Source organism: Gallus gallus, chromosome 1, assembly GCF_016699485.2.
Source record: "Gallus gallus isolate bGalGal1 chromosome 1, bGalGal1.mat.broiler.GRCg7b, whole genome shotgun sequence".
NCBI lineage: Eukaryota > Metazoa > Chordata > Aves > Galliformes > Phasianidae > Gallus > Gallus gallus.
In genome coordinates this window covers 73,327,111-73,339,277 of record NC_052532.1, presented here as the reverse complement: position 1 = coordinate 73,339,277, position 12,167 = coordinate 73,327,111, and the positions used below count along the sequence as shown (strand labels likewise).

The following is a 12,167-nucleotide window of genomic DNA, read 5'->3' as shown; positions in this document are numbered from 1 at the left end:
TTTTACACCATAGGAATTATTATTTTTTTTTAATAGCAGATTGATTCTTTTAAATTTAGAAGACGTGAAGTTTAACTGTGGGGCAGATTTTGAGCCCATTATAAACCTTAATTGTCACATTTTCCAGTTCTAAACAAAGACAAAAACAACCAACACACTGCATTTCACACAAGAAAATAATCACTAACCTTCTTGAATTCCTGGTGTCAAGCCATAGCTAAATGCAGAGGTTTTGGCAACAGCTTCAGGATTCACTTATTTTTTTAGAAAAAAATCTTGCCCTTTCAACTTGTTCAGGCCAGACTCCTGTAGGCTCAAGTTGTGAGTTGAACTGGCTTACAAAGCACCTTGACAGAGATTTGTGCTAGCACCACTGAGGGTGATGATAGACAGCAATTGGATGGAGAGGCAGAGGCAAAAAGTGAGGCAGGAAAAAGCGAGAATTTGCTTCTCCTGTATTATTGCCAAATCCTTTCCACTGAATCTCCAGCATCTTGGCAGGAGCATTTCATCTATCTTTTTAATTGAGATACCCCAATTTTAGAATTTAGCAATTTTAGTAGTTACAAGCAACTTTTCCTGGTATTTGCATGAAGTCTCAGATGAAGAATTTCAAGCAATCTTTATAAAACCTCTTTATAAAACCCAATCTCAATAAGCTTCAGCGAACTGTTTCACATTCCTTTTTCTATCTAGACACATATCTTCCTCAGCTTTTTATATATCAAAAGCAGATATTAGAACATGTCATAACACAGCTGAAACAAGCTTATTTACTTTGGAAAGCCAGTTTGGAGGTGATTTGTCATTTTCACTCACCTTTTATTCTTTAGTTTACCAACATGGTTTTGGTTATTTTATTTAAATACGTAGGCTTTTTTCCCCCCAAGAAAAATGCTGAAACAAAATGCTTTTCCTGGAGTCAAGGTCATTTAAAATCAACTGAGATCATCTGGTCAAATCTTGTATCATTTCGACATTGTTCTGCAACCACTTTTATTGCCATGATGCTAAATGACAGCCATAGCTTAAGCACTTTGTGCTTCCATTACCACTGTCACTTGGGTCTCTTGATAGACTACATCTTCCAGGAGAGACCCACTCATGTTAATAATCCCAGTAAATGCTGGGACCTCCTCTCTGCTAGATTTCTTTTGATGCAGAGAAGGAAACATTAACTAGGGCAGAAGTACTGCTCAGTCAGTGACCCCAGCTCACAGCAAGAGCAACTCTGAATTGCCCATCTCAGCATTCAACAGAAGCACTGGATGATATAACAACGTTGAATTTGTCTTTTAAAAACAAAACAAACAAACAAAAAAACCTACCCTTTTAAAAATTAACATCTTTCATAACCCTTCCTTCTGCAACAAGATTATGTTTTTTTTTAATTCATAACCACTATAAGCACTGAAGTTAACAGAATTCCCTGAGGGAATGATATGCTAAATTTTAAATCATGCCTATTTATTCCTCCTCCTCCTTATTTCATCTCATATCAGTACTTCATACGCATTCTGCTAAGAAATTTTTTTTCATCTATCTTTCCTAGCCAAATCTTTTACTTATGCTTTGCTTTAAACTATCTAGTTTGCTGACTGTTACCACAGAGAAATGAGACACAGCATCATGACCTTTCCTCATGGGATGGCATCATTATGTCTTTGTCTAAACAGATAAAACTAGCTTGTGTTCATCTCCACTTCGCATCTTGTTTTCAGTTGCCTGGGCGCTTCTCCTGCCCAGTGATTACTAATTGGCATCTGCCTCTACCTCATCCCCACTCCCTTCCTCTCTGACCACTATACCATATATCTGAACTTCATTTTATTACGTACCATCAGTTTTTAACTTCTTTGGAGTGCCTACACAGAAAATACAATTGGTTAGGTTGCTCATAAAATCCACTGCTCGCCTTCTTGGAGCTGTGCTTCCTCTCTCCTGGCAGGCAGTAAACAAGTTGCCAGAACTGGAGAAGCCTAGGGCAGGATATGCTTTAAGCAAGATATTCTCCTGATTTAGTGCAGTCACAAAAGTAAAATGCAGAACTGCATAACGAGATTAGGATAAAAAGCCTTTGCTTTGAAAATAAAAAGCTTCAGAAGGCCTTTAAATCCAATTAAGGTTTCCTGCAAATTAAAGTTCAGATAAAATTCTCCATTTTACCAACTTCTTCATATCGACTTCATATGTTCCTATATTTAAAATATATTTTATATTGCATGTTTTTAGGCAAGTACTAAAGAAAGTCTGTTTATTTAATTCTCTCTTTTTCTTGTTTTCTTATTTTCCATTCTCTCTTCCACTTCCCATTTTGTTTACACGAGTGCCATATTGCATTCCCATGTAATGGCAACCTTTCAAAAAATCTGAAGTAGCAACAAATCTTGTCCAGTTCGAGGAGAATAACTCGAACGTTATCTGCAGAAAATACCAAACTCTAATGAATTGGAACTGAGAAAAAGAGGTTTCATCACAATTTTTTTGTTGTTGTTGTTTCTTGCTTAATTATTGAAGTCCTCATGATGATACGTAGATACCTTGATAGCAAGTTATAATTTCAGTAGAGGAAACATTCAAAATTTCTGTTAAGACCACAGAAAGTCTAAATTTACAGTCTTTATCTGCAAATTCTCATTTCAGGCATTCCAGGTGCTAGTCTCTCATGACAGAGTCTCGGGGAACAAAGTAGCACCCATGTTAGAGGAAGATGGTGTAAGGGATACAGGCACCGCAGATCTACACAGCTCCATGAGACTGGATGGATACCTCTAAGGGGGCTGAACCAAGCTCAGTGATGCTATCAGGAGAAAGTAGTCTGATATTTTGGGTAGACTATGCACATTGACAGCCTTGTATTTGGGGAAGGTAACAAACACTGAAAGTGTAGTCACTGTGTAACACGATGGAAAGAGCAACAATGACAGCAGAGCAGCTGCAGCCTGTGAAGATTTGCTCAAACGCAACAGTGGGCACAAAAATAGGGAAAGAAGATGTGTACCCTCAGAAGGCCTCAGGTATGCAGGGATCTCCAGAGAGATACACTTGCCTCCATTGACAGCCCTTAAATGAGGTCTGGGAAAGGGTAGATCCTTCTGTTCCTTCTGTTCACTCCCTGGGTCGGCCCTCCCTTCCTACCAGGTGCTCAGTCACTGGTTTAACCCGTGACTTAGCATTTCCAGTACACGTGGATAGTAAAAAGGCAAATGTCAAGACCACCTTCAAGATGAACAAAAAGAAAGATAAAAGGAAATGCAGTCCAGTCAGTTTAACCTCAGTGGCCAGGAAGACAATGAAATAAACACTTTTGGAAACTGCAGGCACATGAAGAGAGGGAAGACGACTGGAAAGAGCCAACCATCGGCAAATCATGCCTGACCAAACAGATCACCATCTGAATGGAGGTGATCAGCTTCATAAACAAAGACAGAGAAATAGGTGTCTTCTGCCTTGGTTGCAGCAAGGCTTTCAGCACAGTTTCCCTTAATCTTGTAGATAAATTAAGAGATACATCAAGAGAATAGGTGGACGACAGACCAGGGACACCTAGAAACTCCCAGTTGTCTCTTTCACCTATATGATTGTATTTCCATAATTACTAATCATACAATTATGACTACATTTCATATTAATTTTCCCTCCAAGAAGACCAAGAAGAAGACAACACACACAAAAGGAGTGATAGAAGAGGAATATTACTGTGTCTTTGCTGTATTGGCATTGTTTTGCCTGTTATAAATGGTATGCTAGCCTCCATCAACAAGTGCATACACAGTGCAGGCCTTAGAAGCAGTTTTCATGACCACTTATTAAAAGAGAAATAAAAATGAAACTCAGTTCAAGTTATTCTGCAGTTCAGGCAAAAATAACAAAAATAACTTAGACATTATAGACAGGCATAAATTCAGATGAAGTTTCCAACCTATACAAAGAACTCTGCAGGAAAAGAAAGTTAAAATATCTGTAAAAACACTGAGTTTTATGAAGTTATGCAACTTCTCTCTATATTTTTTCTTAGTACTTTAAGCAAACATCTAGTTTCTCAGTAAAACAAATTGTGGTTTTGGACAATAGATTTCCATTGAGCCTAACTATTTTGGTCAGAGAAGCTTTCCTGAGATGTCTTGGTTTCCCGTCTCAACCTGTTCCCTGGGAAACAATTACTTTTCACTAAGCACTGACAGCTTAATGACAGGCTTATGAAAACCCAAATGAAATATTCTTATCTTCCCAACATCAAGAAAGCCTCCAAATAGCTACTGAATGACTCAGATAAGGGAGTGCTTGAGCACGAAGACTGATTCAGAAAAAAAGCCTTTGCCTTTGCTGCCTGAAAGCCTACAGCTTGTGACTTGACTTGTTCTGCCCCTTTCACCCTGAGTAGCTATTTACATCCCTCTGGAGTGCCATTTTATTCAAATGATAACCTAATGTATACTCTGACTGCTCCAGTCACATTTCCATGCAAGTTTGCACAGAAATCCGGGAAAAGTAGTGGCTCCTTTACCCTCACAGCCAGTGCTCCTCCTTATCCTGGCCACTGTGCGTAAGGCTCTATTTGTTCCCTCAATGTTAGCCATACAGACAATTCTCCCTACTTCTTCCTCTCCCCCTCTTCCCTCTGCTCCTCCCACAGAATAAAGAACAAAATTTGATGGAAAAAGATTTGATGTAATCGTGGAATACTACTCTCTCTCCTAATGGAATATATGCAGAGCTATAACTGTTGGCCCTTAACTTTTAGGTTCTTCAGATGCATGAGTGGAGTGACCATATTATACCACCCCACTGGCCCAAAAAGAGCCATGACATGAGAAAGGAAAAGCACACAGTGTAAGAAAGGAGAACTTCCTGGCAGCAAATCCCATGGTTCACCTGTGAAAAACACTCTGAGCCTCAGGACATGAGAGGAGGGTCCTCACCCCAGTTCCACTTGGGCTTCTTACTGAGGAGGAGAATGAAGAACCATATTTTCTCCTCATTCAGCAGGCGTGTTAAAAAGAAAAGTTCTTTTACAGAAATGGAAAAAGAACAAATGGGATTTGGAAGTAAAGAAGTCTTTCCTATAAAGGTAATAATATCAACACAATTGCTAGTCTGACCTCTAACTGCTAACTGAATCAGTTCTTTTCTCACCTGTGGAAGACTGGAAATTAGTTTTGCAAGGGACAATTTCAGATGGATTATATATGTATATAAAAGAAGAAGTTAAACTAAAAGCATGCATGTCAAACAAACAAACAAAAAAACCAACAGACTAGCAAAAAAGAATTGTTCAGCAAGTTCTTTTTCCTGAGTAGCCCTGGAAAAAATTTTCATGGAAAAATATTTTATGGAATTTTTATGGAAAAATCTTGAGCAGTAAAATGTAAGTAAAAGCATATTTTGTGTTTGGTTTATGAAATATTTACTGTTTTTCCCTGTTGTTCTCTGTCTTCCCAGCACCAGTCACAATTCTGCTGCCCTGGGCTTCTCCCTGCTCTTCTGTGGATCTCTTTCCATCTTACCAGATTGCTCTTTCCCTTAGCTCCATGCGATTCCATTTTTAAAATAGAGAAATTACTGCTTTTGTAGAGCATTAACAGTGGCAGCTGTACAGGGGTTTCAGTGAAATGTTGCTTCCTGGGTCATCAGCCTGACCGGCGAACAATTTTTTTTCTTTTTTTTTATCTTTCTTCATAAAGTTAAACTAGAAAACATACAACATTTACAAATAGGAAACCTTCAGGGCTGAAACACAGAACTCTTCGTTCCTCAGTAAAAGATGACTGCTGAGAAATGGTATTGTGACAAATTATAAAAGGTGAATTTCCAGGTAGATCCAGAAGATTTTAACTGAATTAAAGTGCAGAAAATGCATCTTTATTAAGAAGTACAACAGTATGCACTAGAAAGAGACTTAAATATTACTTCCAGTCATTCCCTAGATTAATCTTTTCAATATCTGACATTCCCACATATTTTCAGCAATTTCATAGTTAAGGAATAGGGGAAGGTACATTTATCTACTTTCAGAATGACTGAAGGTGCAAGACAGTTTGCTGTATTTTATTACAACATGTTCTAGAAATCAGTTTAACATCACAGTATGGCCGGCCTGCAAGTACAAAATGGTCTCTGCTAGACTAGATCCTACACCTTGACTCAAATCAAATTCATTGCACGTTTTAGGGACAACTTTATAGAAAATCTAATAAACAAAACTCACATGAATTTTACAAAGTTTTTCTCTCTTTAGTTCTTTCCTAACTAGTTTGCAACTCCCTACATTCCTGTAAGGTAGAGAAGTACTGATATGCTTAGTTTTGTTTTAGGCAGTGTGGAATTAAGGAATTTGACCAAAGATGCACAGATGTAGTCCAGGGGATGTCTGGAAATCAAATGGGAGAAAATGAAGCAGGAAAGGTCTGCTGTCATGAATTTCAGTCTTCCACAGGATCAGTGCTTAGTAATTCAGGCTGGAATAAGGATATATCTTTTTCAGGGTACATTCCCATTGATTTATTCGGAACATTGTAAAAGAAAAAACTTCTACAGAACATGCAAAAATTCTTGGTTGCTGTTCCAACTACAAGTATTTCCTCCTTCTCATCTGCTCAGCGAAAATAGAGAAACAGAAAAGAGCTACCTGGGTGGCTGAAGACTGAAGGATTGTTTAGTAACAGCCTGGCGGAAAATGAGTTCAGATTGTGCCCTGCAACAGGAAACCAGAGGAAAAAGTGCAGGAAGAATTCAAACAAAACAGAGTTAATGTACTCTGTGGTTTTGTTCCCAAATTGCAGCTGAAAATAGGTCCACAGAAGACATCTGACAGTAGAAAAGATAAAAATTTCCAGAAGTGGCAGTAGAATCAGCTCCACACTATTTCAGAAAAGGCAACCTCTCACACCTCTGAATTTAGGAATAGGTTTTTTTGTTATTGTTATATTAATAAAGGATGAAGTTCATTATTTCTCCCAAATGCCCAGTGTCCTTTTTCCCCCATCTGTATGATGGAAGGAGGCCAGCTGTGACCATACAGAATTCAATTCCCTTAAAGCTTCTATCAGAAGAATAAATATGCCCTACTAAGAAAAATCTTAACTTGCATTTTTCATCTACTGTGAATGAAGGGTTCTTGTTACCAGAGTCCAGCTAGAGGACAATAAGAGGATCTGTGAATGTGTGATAGGAGGGTATGACAGTGCAGAAAATTGTACAGAGATTGAGGGCAACACATCCTATGGGGAGAATGTGGTGTGAAACAAGGAGCCTTTAGACAAAAAAAAAATGGCTGGAGTTCAATTGATATTTTATTAAGGAGGATCTCCAGAGCAAGCTGGATAAAGAACAAATTTTCAGTGAGAAGTAGAAGACAAGAAGGATTTAACAAGGTAGAAAGTTCAGCATCCCAGCTGTATATTTTGGGAAGCTGTGAATTGAGGGCAGAAGGCTACAAAGTGTGAGAAGAGGAAAAGAAGGGATGACCGTGAGTGCAGCAAGGGGTTGCTGAGAACTAAATAAAGCTCTGGGGATGAGAGAGGAAAGTTAAGTCACTGGTCTCTGAGGAGTCTTCAGAAAAATAACATTTTCCTAGGCATTTGAAATACCAACTTTCTAACCAGACTAGTTTTTCAAAGACCAGTTAGAGAGCCCATCCTGCAAAGTTGCTCAAAAGGCATCATTAAGCATGAAGGCTCCTATCATTTTGAATCGCTTCAGAGGGAGGAAAGCAGGAACAGGGTGACACTGTGACTCATGATTTTCCAATATTAGCTATGAAATTCTGTAGCTGTAGAGGCTGAGACTTGCATACTCTACTACTTCTAACTCCAAAATTAAAATAGCACAAATTATCAGTACAGCTGGACAGGCTATGTGCTTACTTGTTCTTTCCCTAAATCCACACACACTTAGTTTAGAAAGGTAACAACAGAGATTGGTGTTCTGTTTCAATCTAATTACAGCCCGAGACACGATTTCCTCACTTGTCCTTCTGGTGAAGATGCTGTAGCTGGAGAGCATTACATTAAGTTAAACCCAGGCACCTAAAATAACACTGCATCTGCAGCTCTTCCTATTCCAGAAGGCTGCAAGTACTCCCAGACATTTGGTATAACAAGATTTCATCAGCTGAAAGGTGGAAGAGAGGGACAACAGAGAGAAAATACAAGTGGTCCAACTGTATTTTCCTCGATACACAAGGCTTAGAAGCCAGATATTACTGTGCTGATCCCAAAGGGGCTGTTACTGCCAGTTGAAGGTGCTGTGGAGGAGGTGATCTCAGACTTCCCCATGACATGTCTTCCCATCCATAGCTGAGCCTAGGAACACTTGGAAGTACTCAGAAAAGCTTACATTTTGAAATCAGAATTTGTTTGACAAATATACTTGGCAGATTCTGTGAATAACTTCAAACTACCTTCACATACGTACTGAAGGTAGAACTGGAGAAAATAAAAACCCTTTTTCTGTTACTCCCATTTTCAAGAAAGGGAGAAAGGGAGATCTGGGAAATTACAAGCTAGAGAGCCTCACATCTGTGTCTAGTAACATCATGCAGTAAATCCTGCTGGAAGCTATGTTAAAGCACACGCAAGATGAGAAGTGATGCAACACAGCCAGCACAGCTTCACCAAGCTAGATTGTACCTGACCAATCTGGTAGCCTTCTGTGAGTGATGTCATCTACCCAGACTTCTGCAAGGCTTCTGACATGGTCCCACACCACATTCTTAACTCTAAATTGAAAATATGTGGACTTGAAAGGTGTACTATTTGGTGGATAAAGAATTGGTTGAGTGGTCACAGACAGAGGATTGTGGTCAACAGCTGGAGGCCAGTGATAAGTGTTATCTCCCCCAGAGGTCAGTCTTGGGACTGGTGCTCTTCAACATCTTTATTAATTATACAGAGAGTGGGATTGAGTGTACCCTCAGCAAGTTTGCTGATGACACTAAGCTGAGTGGTGCAGTTGGTAGAACAGAAGGAAGAGATGCCATCCAAAGGGATCTGGACAAGCGTGAGAAGTGATCCACGTGAACCATGAGATTCAATACAATGTCAAGGGCAGGGTGCTGCATTTGGGTTGGGGCAGATACGTATACGGATGGGGAGAACTCATTCAAAGCAACTGTAGAGAAGTAGCTAGGGTTCTGGTGGATGTAAAGCTTGACAGGAGCCTGCAGTGCATACTTGCAGTCCAGAAGGCTAACTGTATCCTGGGCTGCATCAAAAGAGAGGAGGCCCACAGGATGAGGAAAGTGATTGTCCCTCTACTCTGCCCTCATGAGGCCCCATCTGGAGTACTGCATCCAGGCCTGGGGCCCCAACACAACAGAACTATGCAGCTCTTGGAGCAGACCCAGAAGAGGGACATGAAGATGATCAAGAGGTGGAACACCTCTCCAGTGAAGAAAGGTTGAGGAAGCTGGGCTTGATCAGTTTGGAAAAGAGAAGGCCCAGGGAAACCTGACTGCAGCCTTCCAGAAATTACAAGAAGCTTATAAACAGGAAGGAGACCAACTTTTTACAAGGACATGTAGCGACAGCACAAAGGAGAATGGTTTTAAACTAAAAGAGGGAAGGTATTAGGAAGAAGCTTTTTACTCAGAGGGTGGTGAGGCACTGGTGAGTTGCCCAGAGAAATTGTGGATGCCCCATCCCTGAAGGTGCTCAAGGACAGGTTGGGTGGGGCCCTGGACAGCTTGATCTAGTGGGTGGCAACCCCCTCTTCCTCCCCTGCCATGGCAGCAGGGTTCAAACTAGATGATATTTAAGGTCCCTTTCAATCCAAACAATTCTATGATCCTTTATATTTAAAAATGTTGTTTTAAAATTTTTGTCAGTATTAAGGGAATACTTCTTAACGAACAGATTCATTTAAGGCTTTATATGAGAAAAGTTAGGTAGGGAGGTCTTTAAAAATTCTGATACAATATAAATACTAAATCTTCAAGCAACATATTTGTAACCTTGCTCTACAAATCTCAGGTCTAGCAACTGCCCTATAAGCATGCAGAAGTGTTCCATCTCATTTCCTAAGATACCTAACTCTATAGGCCAGGTGGGCGCACAGCAATATACACAGCAGATTCTGAATTCAAGACTCTCCAAATACAACAAGAAAAGTACTTGCTATATTTCACATTGATTAAATTAGATTAGCAGTAAAGGTCTGAGAGATTCCCATCCTCAAAACTGTTGATTCCTCTGACACAAAAGTTAAAGCTACTAAGTATAGCATTTCATTCATTATCTATTCAAACGGGCTTTCCAAATTTGTGCAAAGGAACATCTATTCATGTAAGACAGATCTCCAAATGTGTTCATTTGTCTGGCTGCCCTATCAGCTACATTGTCATCCATCACTTGCCATCAAAGCTGCTAGAGACCAGGAAGTTTATGAAAGAAAAATGGTGTTATCTTGCACCTCTGCATGGACAACACTCAACTGTAACTGCAAATACTAGCAGTATCTTCTCACAGTCCCTTTCTGGGAATGACAGTAATACTAACATAGTAGCTCAGATGAAGTCACTGAGAAAGGTCTGCTTCCCTCAACAGAAACCAATTCAGCAGAATTCACACCATATCTCACAGCCACATGAGACTTGTCACCACTGTGAACTTCTCTTCATTCTTTTGCAACTGTATAGAATATAGGTGTAAAAATAGGTGTTTATTTGCATGTTTTCAGATGCAAGTCATCTAACAGGGAGGTGATTCAAAATCTTCATTGCCCAAGACATTTCATGTGGCATTTGAAGGCATTACTTCCTTCTCTTTGCAGAAGCCCTCTATGATCCACTGTTAACTGGAAGTCACTGCACTTGCAGCAGGAGCACACTCTAGCTGAAGTCATCTTCTGTCATTTTGCACAGGGGCACACTTAATTTGCTGAGCAACTATGTTCCTCAGCATTCTGATGCCACAAAAAGAGACTGAATTGCTACCGTCCTCTGCCATTAACCAAATGCTGTCTCACAGTGTGAGGGATGGAAAGCCCTGTGTAACCACCTGTGAGAATACTGAAATAAACATCACTAGCTAGTTTTTAAATAAAAAAACTTGAAACAGAAACATGACCACTTGATCTGTCCTCTTTCTATTGGCAACTCTGCCTCCTCCTGCAGCATGAGTATCTAAACTTTTTGCTTGCCTGGGCTGCATTGAGTGAGGAGGAATTGTTTTGGGCTGCATATAAAATACATAATATAGTTAATTTATATAAGTAACAACATTTCTATTACAAATTATTAAAACATAAAAAAGAGGACAACAAAAACAGAACTAGTGGGATATTTGACCTTATTTTATGAAACTAATGCAATAGACTGGTTTGATGAAAGCAGTTGCAAGCCTGAGTTCTCAAGGTGCTTGTCAGAGATTTTTGATCTAATTTTACTCTTTCTGTTTCATCCTTGAAAAATAGTTACTCATAAATGTATGTACTGCCAAAAAGTAATGACGTATAAAATGTGGTTGTGAAGCAAGGGATATTTTTCTCTGATAAGACTGGTTCTATAAAAGTCTAGTAAAGAGACATGATAAAATTTTTTCTTTGACTTGAATGTCTGATTACAACTCTATACATTCAACTTGAAAATCCGTATTTATGTTGACTGAAAATAGAGTCAAGTACAGAAAAAGAGAATAAGGATTTGGAGATCTTGAAAGATATTCTCAAATTCCTTTATAAAAATGGAAAGCAAGGCCACCAATTTTTTGCTATTCACAGGACTGTGTTTAGCCAACATATCAAAATGCATAAAATTATTTGTTATAACTTGAGTTTGCCACAATTTGTTTAATTTCAAATGCTGCTACGGTTTGAAACAGCACAGATAAATCAATTTTCACCTTAAAGATATTCATTTAACTCATTTGAACAAATGGTCAAATCCACCAAAAATGCTAGATCTGTGAGCCAGTTTTATCTCCAAGTTCTGGCATGCATTTTCCTTTTGATTCCATACATGACTTGATTTCATTTTGCAAATCATAAAACCTTCTTAGCATTTTAGACCAACTTAGCCACCTTACTTCAGAAAAGTAAATGATATTTCCTGATTAGATCCCTTGGACTTCCCAACTTTGATGACAATATACTGTGCAGGTTTCATTTCAACTTGAGTGCGCATAGTGACTGCAAGAGGCAGAGTTAGTCCTGCACCATGCCTGCCCCTG

The 12,167-nt window shown here is 39.2% G+C and overlaps 1 protein-coding gene across 5 annotated transcripts in view; it reads right to left on the bottom strand.

The window, feature by feature from the left end:
• FAR2 (fatty acyl-CoA reductase 2) overlaps positions 1-12,167 on the bottom strand; it is a 133,154-nt gene that overhangs the window by 91,096 nt on the left and 29,891 nt on the right. The window contains exon 1 of one of the 5 annotated variants that reach the window (XM_046909472.1): positions 189-9,308. The exons of the other annotated variants lie outside the window; for them this stretch is intronic. The gene's annotated coding sequence lies outside the window, so the exon portion shown is untranslated. Of the gene's footprint in view, positions 1-188; positions 9,309-12,167 lie in introns of those variants that run through there. 5 annotated transcript variants of the gene reach the window in all.